The following is a 13,318-nucleotide window of genomic DNA, read 5'->3' as shown; positions in this document are numbered from 1 at the left end:
CCCCCCTTCCCGGAGCCCGGGGGACGCGGTGCTGACGCTGCCGTTGCCGGGAAAGCCCGAGGCTTCCGGGACGTGGGCGCAGCGCGAGCGCGGGCGGCCGCGACCTTCTGGGAAGCGCCTGGCGACAGGTGGCCGCGGGCGGGACGCGCGCTCCTCGTGACGTCATTGCGGGTGGGCTCCCGGAGGTGGCGGGGGGGGGGGGGGGGGGGGGGCGCCGGGGGGGGGGGCGGGGGCGGGCGACCCCGCGGGGGAGGATGTGGCCGGGGGCTCCCTGCCGAGAGGCCACCTGCCTCCCGCCGTGCTGTGGGCCCCCAGGCCCCCCCGCCCCGCCCCCCTGTTCCACGGGGCCTCCCCCAGCCCGGGCGCCCCGCCCTGCCCGCCTGGACCCCTGAGTCCCGGCGTCGCCAGCCCCGCCCGGGCAGAGCCTACTCCAGGCCTGAGGCCCCGGAAGGACCCGTCCCGCCCCGCTGCCCTCCGCGGCTGGACCCCGAGGTCTGACCAGTCATCCCCAGTGCCCTGCGGGGCCTCAGGCTCTCCTCGGGCCACGGTCTGGGGAGGCCTCCTGGGGCCCAGCGCCTCCGTGCTCCCCTGGGAGGCAGGACCCTCTGACCCAGGGAGACCCAGGGATGCTGGGGCGCGGCGGGAAGGCTGCTCGGTGGGGGGATCCGCTCTGGTGCTTCCGGCTGGGTGTGCCTTTTGAGGTTCCAGACCTCGGTTGGGACAGGGCGAACCTCATCCATCCCCCAGCCGCGTCGCTACGTGTGGCCCAGAGGCCCAAACCGGCCCCCATCAACCGCTCAGCGTCCTAGGGGTCGCGGCTGAGGAGGGGCCCGCCCGCATGTCCCTGCTAAAAGCCAGCGACGCCCTGAGGAGCACACAGGTTGGGGTGACCTCACCATCAGCACATCCCTCCTTAGGGTGAAGGGTGGCTGGGACACAGCCCCCTGCGGGGCTGCCTGGGGAGGGGGACCCGACCTGGGACTCCCCCAGGTGAGCCGCACCCCCTGGAGCAGCCGCTCGCGGGACAACACTGGCCCTTGTCTGGCTGCCTGGGTGGCGGCTGGGGTGCCAGTCCCTGGTGTCGCTGGCAAGGAACGGCTTCTGCCCCCACCCCCAGTATATTGTCCATTCAGCCTCCGCCCTGCTATTAATAGCCCCTCCCCAAGCCAGCAGCTATAAATAGCCCCCCAGCCCCTCACACAGGCCCCTCAGACGCCTGCTGCCCAGCCCACACAATCACCCACACACGCTAGGACACTGGTTCACTCAGAGCCATGCACGCCCGGGCACGGAGCCCACTCCTGCTCCGCTCCACGGCCGGGCGCACAGAAGGGGCACACACCGCCGCAGCCACTGGCAGCCGACACAGTCCCCACACTCTCGTGGGTCCTCGTGGAGCCAGGGCCAGCGGCAGGCTCGGGCCAGGGGGGCTCCCCCCCCACCCCCCGCTATCCGTCCCGAGGCCCTGCGGCCTTCTGGCCCTTCCTCCCCCTTCCAGGCGTGCAGGCTCAGTCTGCTCTTGTGGGGCCTCAGAGGTCTTCTCAGACCCTTGAGCTTCTCCTGTGGAGCAGGTACCATAGCACCCACCTGCTGGACATCCTGGGGCGACACGCCAGCCAGCACGGGGACCCCCCCAGTCTGGAGGGAGATCCACTTGGAGGGAGGCCCTGGGCCCTACTTCTCTGTCCTAGGAAACCAGCCCCTGTGTGGACCGGGCCCTGGCCCTCGCTCCAAGCACTGCTGGGTCAGGCCCTCGGGGTCACAAGCCCAGTACAGACCCCCTGACTCTGGCTCCGGCTCTGGCTCTGGAGGACCACGGGGCTGGTCCCGCCTCCTACCTATCCCATGGCACTGGCCCCACCGAACTCCTGTCTCCTGGTTGCTCCGGGGGGCCTGGTCTCAGCCGGCGGTGACCTCTCCCTCGCCGTCCCCTGTGGCTGGCGGCACCCAGGGCCGGGATGGGGGCGTGGAGCCCGCTGTTATTGTGACAAGTGGAGAAAAGGAAAGCAACCCTGTTTACGGAAAAGGCGCGTCCGCCGCCACTGGCCAGCGGCCTTCCTGTGGGGACAGAGGCCCTTTGTTGGAAAAACAGGAAGAGAGAATTTCCAGGATCCATCGGGCCACCCGCCGGCCGGCCGCCCCAGCTTCCGCCGCTTCTCAGCAGCTTCCGCCGGCCACCAGCTGTCTGTCTGTCTATCCCCTTGTCTCTGTCCCTCTGACCACAAGACCCAGACTTCCAGCTTTGGGGGTAGAGCTGCCCTCGGTGTTCAGTCCCGCAGTTGGGCGGGGGTTCGTTTGGAGGCTGCTCCCTCCTGCCCCCCGGCCACACAGGGACCAACCCCTGAGATGTGCCCACTGGGCGCCCAGCTTCAGGCAGAGGCGGGGAGCACAGCAGGCCTGGCCACTGTGGAGTCCCAGGCCCGTGTGGAAGCCCAGTAGGGGGTCAGCCCCACACCGCAAACCTGCCCTGAGTGTGGCCTTGGACTGAAGACCCAAGGAGCCCAGACAATGGCGTCATTAGGCATGGGGCGGAGGGATGAGGCTCAGGCTAAGTGCGGGGGTGGGGGACGTGGTGGTCAACACAGCCCGAGGCCCTCGCCTTCCCCCCTTCTTGCCCCCCCGGGCGGCCGGCGTCCTGGGGTCTGGTTATCGCGTCCCTGCCACCCAGGACCATATCCAGCCCATGGCTCATGCGTGGCTCAGCAGCGGGACCCACCAGCAGCGGGGCACGGGTGCGTGGGAGGGTGCTCACACGCACACACCCGTCTGCACTCACGTGCACACACGTGTGCACACATTTTCGGACACACGTGTCCCAGCACATACACACAGCCCACAGGCCCCACCATCACTGACCACCTGCACCCCCTTGCCCCCACTCCCAGCCAGGAGCCTCCACGGCTCTGGGGACAGTCCCCAGGCACGATCTCCAGGCTGGCCTGCGTGGGTCGCCCTGCCCCGTGCAGCTGTGAAGTGCCACAGGGTGCCTGGCCCTGGGGTGGGGGGACAGCCCCGTGGCAGGGTGACAGTTCCCCGCCCTGACGTTGCATGTCCCCACTGCCCCGGGCTTCTGTGACTCGGAGTCCTCCCCCGGCCCCCTGCTCCCCGCTGCACGTCCTGTTGGGCTCTCGTGGGCCAGAGTGGAGTCTGTGGTTCTCCAGTGACCTCAGTCGGCCCTTGGGTGCATGTGGATCTTGCAGTGCAGGCCGAGGTAGGGGTGTCCAGAAAGGCGGGGGGTGCACACGCCGACCCCTCAGCTTGCCTGGTCTAGCCTCTGTCCGCACAGTGTCCAGCTGTCCGGAGGGGGAGCGCCTCCCTCACAGCTTCTTCAGGCTGGCGCTGGGCCCGTGCTGGGACCCCCACCCCAGCTGTGCTAAGGTTTTATGTTCTTTTTCTTTTATGCAGCCGATGAAAGAAGTGCTCTGAGCCTGCCCGTGCCAGGCCTCGGGCCTAGAGACCGACCCTCCAGCGCTCACGGGCAGCTGGACGCCAGGGACTCCCATGCCCCGGCACCTGGGTCTGCACCATCGGGTGCGGCCCTGTGAGGCTCAGAGGGGCTGCTCAAGAGCTTGTGGGCTGGACAGGGAGACCAGAGCTCCCCCACACCCTTGCTTAGGTAGCTCAGGTCAGCTCTGGCCCTGGTGCATGGAGGGCTCAACAGAAGACCCCTGGGCCTGGCCCCAGACCTGCCCACCTGGATTTCTGGGTAGCACCGGGTGCCAGAGAGGCCTGGCGGAGGTGAGCGAGGGGCCACGCAGACACCGGACACTGGGTGGGGGCGGGGGAGTGGGAGCACGGCGCCCTCACTGGTGTGAGGGGCTTTAGGGGGCAGATCTGGGGAGGATTCGGCTTCTACCCCGCGGGGTGGGAGCCCGCTGGGTTCTGCGCAGAGGTCCCCCTGCTGCGCAGTGCTGGGGGGGCTGCTTAGAAACTCCTGGCTGCTGTGAGGGCCCTGCTGATAGCCTGATGGGGAGGGGGCGAGCCAAGGGCCACTCCAGGGTTCAGAGCGGGGCTGGGGCGGGGCTGGGCGCTCTGTTGGGACGCGTTACCTCTGGCCCAGGTCCACCACCTGCTCTCGCTCCCGCGTGCAGGCTCGCTGACGGGGCCGTGTCCTCCGTGGCCGACACCTGCAGCCTGCTGAGGCCCCCTTGGAAGTGCCACCCCGGCCGCCCAGATGGTTGCCTCTGTCAGAGAACACAAGAGGGCAAGGGCCTCGGTTCAGGTGACTATTTCAGGGACGCCTCCCCCAGAACCCACAGACAGGGAATCTGGGTGTCTACCTGTCCCTCCATCCATCTGTCCAGGCATCTGCAGTGCTACAGACCCATCACCACTCTGGAAATTTTTGTTTAATGGTGAGTAAACGAATGACCCCTCCTCTCTGTGCGGCCACTGCTCTGCTGCCCAATACCCGATGTGGGCCTGGTTGGGGGTTGGCTCTCCGGAAAGAACTCCGTAATGAGCAAATGAATGAACGAACCAGTGAGTGAGAGAACCAGGGAGTGAGTGGGGGCCTGAGTGGGCGCCGGAGGGTGAAGGAATGAGGTGGCGGCGGAGTGCTGGGCCGGCGGACGGGCTGCCCGGCCCCCGTGGGCTCACTGCTGACCGTGCACTCAGCCCCAGCCCTACCGGCGCTGCCCAGCCAACGGGAGGATGGCCTCAAAGGCTGCTCACGGGGCTTCTTGAAGCCGCAGCAGCGCCGAGGCGTCGGGGTGGCTGAGGCTGCCTCCTGCCCGGGGAGGACACAAAGCCACAGCTGTTCCCGGCTTTGGCAGGCCCCAAGCTGGGTGGCCACGCGGCTGAGGTGGGGCCCAGGCTGGGATCTGAGGTGTGCAGAGTAGTCCTCAAGGACCCCCGGCCCCCGCCCGTGGGATGAGCCCCCTCGTCGCCCATGGGGCCCCCGGACGGGGAGTCGGCCTCCCCCAGGTCTGAGCTGGCGGTCAGCAAGGGGTGAGGTGGCTGGAGGGGCCCCTGCAGGGGGCTGCAGAAGCCCAGGCGGGGGGTGGTCCCGGGGAGCAAACTTGGGAGTTCTGGACGTTTTGCTTGAAAATCACTTTCCCCAAAACCAGCCTCCAGTATTTGTGCCACAGCCCCAGGCGCCCAGATCAGAACCCCTGAAGCGGCAGCTCCCCACGGGGGCTGGTAAGCGGGTGGGGACCATCTGGCTGGGGGGTGCACGGCCCACAGCCCACGGGCTCCCAGGCCCCGAGGGCCCCAGAGTTTTCTCCACGAACGAGGGTCCTGCCCCAGTGTAGCCCTCTGGCAACTCCTCCCTGATGCCTTCATCCCTGGGGGGCCGACCTTGGCCATCTGTCCACCTGTGGCCATGCTGGGGCATGGCTGGGAACGGCCCAGCTCCCCCCGGTCAGGGCCAGCCACCCCGGTGAGACGGCTGCCTGCTCACCTGCTGCTCTGGGGCAGCTCAGCTTGGCTCCTGTGTTCCTGGGAGAGACTGGGGCTCATGGGGCAGCAGGACCTCTGACCCGTAGAGCCCAGAGCTCCGGGGACAGGATCTCCACGCAGTTGCGTGAGTGACCATTGCGGCTCCCGTCCGTCGGTCCCCGGGCACCATGACACCCTGGTCCCTGTGCGAGTGGCTGGGTTGACCCTCCCACGGGAAAGACAGCGTGATTGAGGGTTCCGGGTCCCCGGCCCCGCTGTATGAAGGCAGGAGACCTCGCACGCATGGCTCCATGGCCGGACTGGAAAGCACCTGTGGTCTGTCCTGTGGGGCGCCGTTTCCAGTCCCCTTGGCCGGGTAGGAGAGTGCATTCTTGGAACCAGCGGCCATGGCCCCTCCCCGGAGCTGCTCTGGCCCCCCCACTACCGTGGCCTTCGGGCAGCCCTGCGGGGGGCCCGCGGCCGTCCCGCCTCTCAGGGGCCAACCTGGTGAGTTAACGGGTGCGGCGGGGGCCGTGGCCTGCTCCCTCGGGGCGGCTGGGGTGGGCTCGCTCGGGCCACGCCAGCGCGCGGGGAGGGGTACTCTGCTTATTTGTGATCTTGGCTGGGTGGGGAGCTCCTGAAGCTTCCCCGTGACTGTACGTGGCGGTTCGGCTCCGGCTCGTGGGCTGCGCTCTCCAGCCCCAGCCGTTCACCTGGGGACCGTAGCGTGTGGACTTTGGACGTGGCCTCACGTGCCCCGGCTCTCTTGGGGCCACGGTACTGCTCCAGATTGGCAGGTGTCCAGGCGGACACAGGCCACAGCTCCTGTCCCCAGGGCATCCCCACAAGACAGCGGGCACCAGGTTGTGCTCCCCGGGATTTCCTCAGTGGGTGGGTCAGGCTCTCTACCTGACGGACCTGCCGCTCAGTCATGGGCGCGGAGCTGCCGGAAGGCCGCTGGGAGGACGGAATGGCGGTGCCGCGGGACCTCGGGGATCCCTGGCCCTCTGGCTGCTCTGCCAGGGGCGGGGCTGGTCAGTGAGGAGGGGCCCCGTGGTCATCCAGGTGAGGCAGGACAGAAACAGGGACCAGGCTGGGTGTGAGCCCCGGGAGGATGCTGGATCCCACGAGTGCCGGGCAGCTGACCTGTAGGGCTCCACGGGAAGGTGCAGCCCGTGTCGCAGAGCAGCCCCGGTGGGGACAATGGAATCCGCCGCCCGCAGAGTCGGTGATCACGAGCCAGGGCCCCCGCGGCTCAGGATCCGTTGCTGCGTGGCCAGAGCCCACCCACGTGGCGCTGGGGAAGGAAGCCCGGGGCGTCCGGGAGGGCAGGGGCGGCAGCCGGGCCCCCCCCAGGAGCTGGCTGGTAAAGTCTGTGGCTGGGGGTGAGGGGATCCCCCGGGGCTTGTAAAGTCGAGAAACGGTGTTCCCACCGTGTCTGCCGGACATGCCGGTGCGGACGACTGATGACGGGTGCTCCCTGAGCAGGTGGGGCAGCAGGGGAGTGTGTGGCGGCAGAGCAAGTGAGCAGGGACACCGTCAGGAGGGAGCGGCCACACGGGGGCTGAGGAGGGACGGGGGCCCGTGCTGGCTGGGGTCTTAGGTGCAGAGGCCCGTGAGGACAGGGAGAAAGTGTTAGGCAGGAAAACCCCAGTACACTGCAAATCAAAACCACCCTGAGGCCCCCTCCCCCCCAAGGACAGCTAGCCCCCCAGCAACGGAGGGGACACACGTGCACCGGTATTGGAGCAAGGGGCGGATGGCGGGGGTCACCAGGGGACTCGGGGGGCTACTCGTGGGCGTATGGCTCTGAGAACTGAAAGCAGAGACGCAGACGCATTCTCGGTGGCATTATTCCAGTAGAAGAACAGAGGATGCAACCCGAGTGTCCCCTGCCGGAGGAAGGGACAGACAAAATGCGGCCCGTGGGCGTCGTGGAATAGTCCTCGGCCTTGAAAAGGAAGGAGCAGCGGACACCTGCCAGGACCTGGGGGACCCCCGAGGACACGGTGCTGAGTGAGACCAGCCAGACACAGAAGGACAAGTCCCGGCCCCACTTCTAGGAGGCACCCGCAGTAGTCAGACCCGGGGACAGTTGACGGTGGGGCTGGGGAGGGGGCTGCGGGGGGAGAGCGTGTGATGGGGACAGTTTCAGTTTGGGGAGACAGAAGAGTTCCGTGACAGGTGCACAGAGGGGCCGAGCTGCTTAACGCCCTGACCTGCACGCCTCGTGGTTGGAGGCTGGGCTGGGCGTCGTGGGTGTCTCACCTCAGTGGAAACGCCCGCTGCCTTGGCTGCTGCGGTGCTCGGCGCTCGGTCCGAACCCAGCGCGCCCATGGGGAGCCACGGATCAAAAGCACGTGGTTTCCACGTGTGCACTGAGCCCTGTGCTGGTTAAGTCATGCCGCACAACGTAAAGATGGGAACATCCGTGATAATGACGGTGCGACTTAGTGTTTCTTTACTCAGAACAACATTAAATGACAAAACCACCATGATCAGTTGAGAAAAAGTCCACGGGAAAATAAAGAAGTTTGTATTTCAGCTCCTTCAGTGCCCCTTCTTCCCGCTTTCAGAGCAGGGGGAGAGCAGGGGGCCATGGGGAGGGCAGCGGTCCAGCTCCTGCAGGTGCCCCCCGGGCCCCGCAGGCCGGAGCCTCCGGAGAGCTGGGTCTGGGAACGGGCCTGCAGGACGGCGTGGACGCGAACGGCCACGTGAGCACAGAGGGTAAATATGAGGATAGCCAGGGGAGGAGCAACGTGGTTTTCTGCAGGAGGGGCTGGAGGGCAGGCTGAGGTCCTGGCAAGGCCCCGCTGGGTGACCTGGGGCGACACGCAGTGTCGTTAGGACTCTTCAGACTTCAGATGGTCCCGTTGGGTGCCCTTCTCTGCAGGCAAGTTGCATGTAGTAATTTGGATATTAAAATGCGCATATTTTTTTTCAAAAGACAGTCCCCTGGCACATCTCTGGACCCTGTCCGGAGGCCCCCCGCCCCAGGCTTGGGAACTCGGAGGTGCCCTGACACACCGGGGAGTGACCAGTGTGTCCTGGTGGGTGATCTGTTGGTCACAAACTCAGGCCCGGCTGGCCAGGCCCAGAGCCGCAGCACGGGAAAGGCAGGAAGGTGCCTTGCGGGGCCCCGGCCCGAGAGCCTGTGATGCGGGAGGTGCGGGGGGACAGGACGGTGTGTTTAGTGCTGGTCTACGCGGACGCCGGGTCAGAGACCAGTTGTTATGGTTAATCTCGGCTGTTCGTGCCGCGTGCTGTAACTCGAGGGGCCCACACTCACTTCTCACCTAGGGCGCCGGTCCAGGCTCTCCCCACCACCCACGAACCAGTCAGATGCTTTCTTCTTTGCTGTCTCCAAGGGGGCCAAGGGAGAGCAGGCGGAGCCCGCGGCCCCCAGCCCCACCCTTCCCACCTGCCCTTCTGACAAGGCTTCCCCTTGAGCGGGTCCCTGACGGCGGGGACCAGGAGTCTGGGAAGGAGCCCTCGCCCTGCAGCACGGCTCCTAGGTCCTCAGGAGTGGGGCAGTGGCCTTGGGAGGCCAGGGCAGGAAGAGGAGGCCTGGCTCAGAAGGCAGACCCTTCTGTCCCCACCAGCTTCAGAACGACCAGCAGGGCACGGGGACCCCAGGGGCATCGAGCAGCTCTGGGCCTGGATGAGGTCTTCCTGACAGACAGGCGAGGTCGTGTTCTGAGGCCAGCTGGGGCTAGCACCCTGGCTGTGTGGCCCAGAGCTGGGCTCTCCCTGGGGCAGCAAGCTGGGGGCCCCTTCGGCCTGGTGCACGCAGGAGCGGGAGGGCCCGGCCTGTGAGGATGGCTCAGGTGGCTGGGGCTTAGGATTCGGGGCTGGCTAGGCGGTTGCAGCAGGTGCTGGCTGTGTGCCCTCGGCGGTGGCCGATGTTCCCGTCTGTGCGTCCTGGGAGCCACAGGCTTCCAGAGAACTCATCTGTCATGCAAATGCCCCCTTCTGGGCCCCTGAGGGCCTCTGCTCTGGTTGGAGAGCTGTCACCAACCAGGGTGTGTCCCCTGCTGGGCCCTTCAGGTCCTAAGCACCCCACCTCCCCCCGCAATGGGTGGCAGCCGAGGGACGCCCCTCGACCATGAGGGTCCCCTGCGGCAGACCCAGGCTGGCCTGCGACTGGACCCTGAGGCCTCCGTGCCCATGCCGGCCTCTGTGCAGCCCCAGGACAGCCACGGTCCCCCAGGCAGTCTGGGACGGCCAGCACTCTGTCCTTGGCCGCCCCCAGAACTCTGAAGGAAGAGGGAAGAGAGGGAGCCCAAGCAGGGGCTCACCCCCCCCCCCCCCGGAGCCGAGCGTGCTTCTGCATCCAGGCACCCGGGGAGCCCGGGCCGGTGGCGGCCAGGCCCGGGGCCTGTGGTGGTGGGCCCTGGGAGACGGGCTGAGGGACAGAACCCACACCCACCTGCCCACCGAGGCTCCAGTAGGGGCGTGGGGGGGGGTGGCCACCAGCCCAGGGGTTGAGGCTGAGCTTTAGGGAGCCTGCTTGGGTGCTTGCAGTAGACTTGGGGCCCCTGGCAGGGGCGGCTCCAGCCGGTGGTGTGGGCCTGGCTGCTGCCACCCTCTCTGCTGGCCCGGCGCCATGGCCACCCGTCCCAGGACACTGTGTGCGGCCGGAACAGGGCGTGTGTTTGCTCAAGACGCCCCATGGGTCCCTGCACAGCACCTGGGAGCCTCGACAGGCTGGACAAGGGCTCATTGTGTCCCCAGGCACCCCTGCCCCGCAGCCGTGGGCCACAGCGCTCCCGCGGGTCCCGCACTCCCCACTGCTCTCCCCAGCCTCCAGACCTGCAGCCTCGCACTGCCCAGCAACCCCCCACCCCGTTCCGCCTCCTGCACCCCCTAGCCTGCCCACGTCCTGCTCCCAGCGCCCACGCCCCTGACAGCCCACACCCTGGCTGGCCCCTGGGCCCGGGCATCCGGATCTCAGGTACTCCTCCCAGCCTAGATGCCCACCCCATGTGTGCACCGCGCTCAGTGGGCCCGCCCGCTGCTCCTCCCCTCTGCCCCACCCAGACAGGTGTCCCTGGGGCAGGAGACCCTCCCAGCCAACTGCCTGGGGCCCGGCCTAAGGGTCGGGAAAGCGCAGCCCTCAGTGGCAGGGCTTCCCGCTTGAGGGGGCCTGGGAGGTGGCCATCCCTTGGGTGGGGCCAAAGGTCCTGGAGTGTGTGTGGTGGGGGGCAGGGCCTGGATGCCCTCTGTCAGGCTCAGGGCTGGGGCCCGCAGATCAGAGAGCCACAGTGCTGCCCAGCAAGGGTGGCAGCCCGGCTGCACTGACCCAAGACGGAGCCTGCGGGTGAGGCCTGGTCACAGGCATCGGGGTGTCTGGACTTGTCAGTGGACGCATGGGCTTGGGGAGAGCCCCTGAACGCTCGTGGGGGGCCTGGCGCTCAGGCCTGCCGCTCAGGGTCCACACCGGCCCAGCCGTGACCCAGCACCCAGGCAAGCCCGCCCAGGTCCTGGCACCTGGGTGCGCGCTCACTGCCCCCTGCCCACGCAGATGCTCACTCCCCTCCAGTCCCACAGCTGGCTCAGGGCACTTTCCCAGACGCGCCTCGGGCACCCCCAAACCTTGGGGCAGGGCCAGAAGAGGGTGAGGGGGTGCTCACAAGCCAGGAGTGCCTGAAAAGTCGCAGTGACAGAAAGGCTGTCACCACAGGGCCCAGGGGAGAGCGGGGGGCAGGGTGAGGCGCTGGGCTGGCGTGTCCTTGATGCGTGAGGCATGGGAGCAGGACCCGAGACCGAGGTCAGAGAAAGGGGCTGGTGCAGGCCCCCTGCCGGAAGCTGCTAGGATCCGGGTCTGCCCTGCCAGGCACCCCCACCGGGCTCTCAGGATCCACCGGCCGTGGCCGTCCCTTCCACGGGGACGTGTACGGGTGATGTGGAGCTCGGGGGCACGGTGGCAGCGCCTCTCACCCGGCTGGAGGCGCCTGCGGAGGAACGCCGGGTGCCGGCCGCTCCTCTGTGACCTCCCCAGCCCCTCGGCCACCCAGGGGGTCACCAGGGTCCCCACTGGCCGGGCTCTGACCTCTGCCCGCGCCCCACCCCTCAGGCCGTGAGCCTCCTCCAGGTCCCAGCCTAGGGCGGGCTCTGCTTCCTGCCCAGCCGGCAGGTGGGAGACCTAGGCCAGACGCAAGGAGAGGACAGCCGCCGGCAGGCGTGTGCTCTGCCCTGAGAGGGCTAGAACCGGTCTGACCGTGTGCGCGCGTGTGCGTGTGCATGGCCATGCTCGCATGTGCGCGCGGGCTGGGATCGGGCCAGGAGGCCCGCGGAGCAGACGCCACAGCCTGCGTCATGGGCAGCGCCCTGGGGCGCCCGCCCAGCGGCAGATGGCAGAGCCCTGACGGCAGCAGAGCCACGAAGGCTGGGCCCCGGGGGGGCGGGGGGGGGATGGGCCGAGAGTGGCTGTCTCGCTCCTCCTCTCAGGGCAGAGACGCAGAGATGGGTGCGTGGGGTGGGGGGCGGGTCTGGACGCGGCCGGGGCCTGGCCTCTGGGGGCGTCAAGACCTGCTCCGTGGGCCCAGAGACCCACCTCCGTGCGCCGGGCGGATGGACCCATCTCCAGTGCCCCGGGGCCACCGGGGCCAGGCTGTCCAGACTCAGGTCCCCCCGCCCCGCCTCCCTGAGAGGCTCCACACCCAGGCACCAACGCTTCTGCTGGGGGTGCTGGGGTCCCGGCAAGGGAGCCGTCAGGAGAGCCCCCTTGTCCAGGCTCAGCCCAGCCCACTCCTCCAGCCTGGCCGGGCTCCACCCCCACCCACCACACACACCCCACATTCACTCCTCGTGGCGTGGCTGGAGTCCCTCTGCCCCAAGCTACCCCCCTCCTCTGTGACCCTAGATCCTCCCGATGGGAGAAACCTCCGTCCTGATGTTACCTGACCCAGGGACCCGCAAGGACACCCAGCCCCTCCTGCCCAGTCTCCAGGCCTGGCCTTGGGTTCTGGGCCGCCCACCCCAGCTCCTCTGCCTCCCCTCCCCCACCCCCCTCCCCCCCGACTCAGGGACCCCGGCCTCAGCTGGCTCTCTAGCCTCTGAGCTGGGCAGCACAGCCTGACCTGAGCTGGCAACTGGGGACCGGCTGGCCATTTGCATTTCTGAGCCTCAGTTTCCCAATATGCAAATGAGACCAGGAGGAGGACGGGGCAGGTCTTGAGCCTGGGTGGGGGCGTGGCTGTCTGTCTCCCCTCTCTTCCTAGCCCTGCTCTCCAGCAGACAAGATGAGGCTTCAGGAGCTATGCCAGGAACTGGGATCCAGGACCGGGAATGACACCCCCCGGGCCTGAGCTCATTCCTGCAGCCATCTCCAAGCCCACCTCAGTCTGGCCCAGGCCCATCGCTTGCCCAGCCGGCCCTGACCGGGTCTGCTCTGGGCCTTTGCACGAGTCCAAGCCCAGGCGAAGCCCGAGAGGCGGCCTGGGAGTGTGGTGCTTCTAGCGTCTAGAGGTCAGGAGTGGAGGTGCTGGGAGAGGGTGGGAGAGAAGCAGGTCCCATTGGTTTCAGGGCCCTGTTGGGTGCCCCCACCTGCCCAGCACATCATGCCCCTCCCCACTCACACCTTCCCCTGGCAGCCCTGTGGGGACCGGCAGTGCTCCCTGAAGACCCATTTTGCAGTTCAGAGAACTGAGGCCCAATGGCTCTGCCTTTCCTCCACAAGCAAGAGGGAGCCACTAAAGGGTTTGGAGCCAGAGAATGGTGTGTTTAGAAGCAGGCTCCAAAGGCTTCATCAGGAGTGTGCGGAGGGCCCCTGGGAGTGGGGAGAAGTGGCAGAGCCTGGGGGCTAGAGCTAGGGGAGGTCCGGCAAGGGTAGGACGGGTCCCAGGATCACTGTGACCCGGTAAGCTGGGCTCTCCTGCGGCCCGTGGGGCGGCCTCAGCCCCAGGTCCCAGAGCAGTTGACTCACTCGCCTGGG

At 67.8% G+C, this 13,318-nt stretch overlaps 1 long non-coding RNA gene across 3 annotated transcripts; it reads left to right on the top strand.

Annotated features, from left to right (window-relative positions):
- Positions 1 to 7,926, top strand: LOC132019103 (uncharacterized). 3 transcript variants are annotated; one of them, XR_009404698.1, is made up of 5 exons: positions 2 to 171; positions 3,406 to 3,738; positions 4,092 to 4,222; positions 4,305 to 4,355; positions 7,243 to 7,926. It is a non-coding gene; the product is annotated as an uncharacterized LOC132019103 (long non-coding RNA). The 3 variants fall into 3 exon arrangements; XR_009404696.1 differs by having other exon boundaries at positions 1 to 171; positions 4,092 to 4,355; XR_009404697.1 differs by having other exon boundaries at positions 2 to 128; positions 4,092 to 4,355.
- Positions 7,927 to 13,318: the final 5,392 nt, after the last annotated feature.

This window comes from Mustela nigripes, chromosome 6 (genome assembly GCF_022355385.1).
Source record: "Mustela nigripes isolate SB6536 chromosome 6, MUSNIG.SB6536, whole genome shotgun sequence".
Classification (NCBI taxonomy): domain Eukaryota; kingdom Metazoa; phylum Chordata; class Mammalia; order Carnivora; family Mustelidae; genus Mustela; species Mustela nigripes.
The sequence above is the reverse complement of the archived record's forward strand: the minus strand, read 5'-3'. Positions and strand labels throughout refer to the sequence as shown.